The following is a 1,334-nucleotide window of genomic DNA, read 5'->3' on the forward strand; positions in this document are numbered from 1 at the left end:
GGATGGAGCCATGAAAGGGCTTCTATACAGAATTGATACTGATTGGGACTCTATTTTGTTAACTAGAATCCAAAAGAACTCCAATAGCCCCGAAAAAATGCACATTCCTGCCCATGAGGCTCGAGCACTTCAAGACATGCGTGGCGGTCCCGCCAACTAGACAGACGTACCGAAGCCGCTGATGCCAAACCCCGGACCCAAAAAGACGTTTGCGGGAGAATTGAATGTTTATGTTTCGTTGCATGTTGCCGTTGCAGCAGCCATGAACTGCTGGTGTAGAAATTGCGGGCGTTCAAGCCATGACATGCTGAGGCCCGTCGACGTCCGTACCGGGAAAGGAGAGAGAGGGGCATCAAACCTCCTGCTCAGAAGTGTGGAAAGGAAAAGGAAGATAACAATCACCGGCAGTTATATATACGAAGGCCCAATGTACTATGGCATCCACGCCAATGAAAAGTCTGTCTTGCATAAAGCAAAGATTGATTGAATAGATGCTGGTGAGGGGCCATCAGGGCCGCCCATCTCCCAAGTCGTGTGGGGGTGGGGAGGTTAGAACACAGCTAGAAATATGGACAACTACTTCATACACCCATCAACATCTTTACTGGGGGGTAACATGAATACGATAACATATATCTACTATAATGACAATGAAGAAGTGTCTATAACGATGGAAAAAAAAATTAACATGCATCCCGAATCCTAGTGAGATCAAAGTCACATGGGCCGTTAGCGTGTGTCATTCGGATGGAGCATTGCTTTTATAGCTTTGGCGTCAACTGTCCTCCACTCATTGGCACGCATGCATAGAATAAAGAAATGCAAGGCTTATGAAGTAGTGATCTGTGGGGGCCTTGAAATGGAGGAAGACGATTGGAATTTGTGAGAACGAGAGGTAAACTTTGGCTATAAACCGTACGAGACAACAAAGATCGACATCTTTTTAAATTATTCATTTTTCCAAGCTCATTTACGAAACAGTTTTCCGGACATCGAGGGCCTCTCTTGTCCACGGCAGTTTCGTATCCCGCAGGGTGCAATTTCCTTCCGCCCCATACGAAGCTAATTTCCACACTCCGAACCTTCCTTTTTCTTCCCCCTCAGCTTAATTTTATTTTACAATCTGGCCTTACTCGACTTCTACCCTCCTTCAATTCGATGCATCCGCCCTCCTACCCACGCCGACACTACCCTCCCCCCTCCTCACCATCGACGGTTTCCGGGCGGAGAGAGCGGACGCCGGCAGCGAGAAAGAGGAGAGCAGCGCCGTCACATTCTCTAAAGCCCTTTGCAGCCCCCTGAGCATCAGCTCCTCTTCCTCCATAGGAGGAGAA

This window comes from Nannochloropsis gaditana, assembly GCF_000240725.1.
Source record: "Nannochloropsis gaditana CCMP526 unplaced genomic scaffold scaffold588, whole genome shotgun sequence".
NCBI classification, from domain to species: domain Eukaryota; class Eustigmatophyceae; order Eustigmatales; family Monodopsidaceae; genus Microchloropsis; species Microchloropsis gaditana.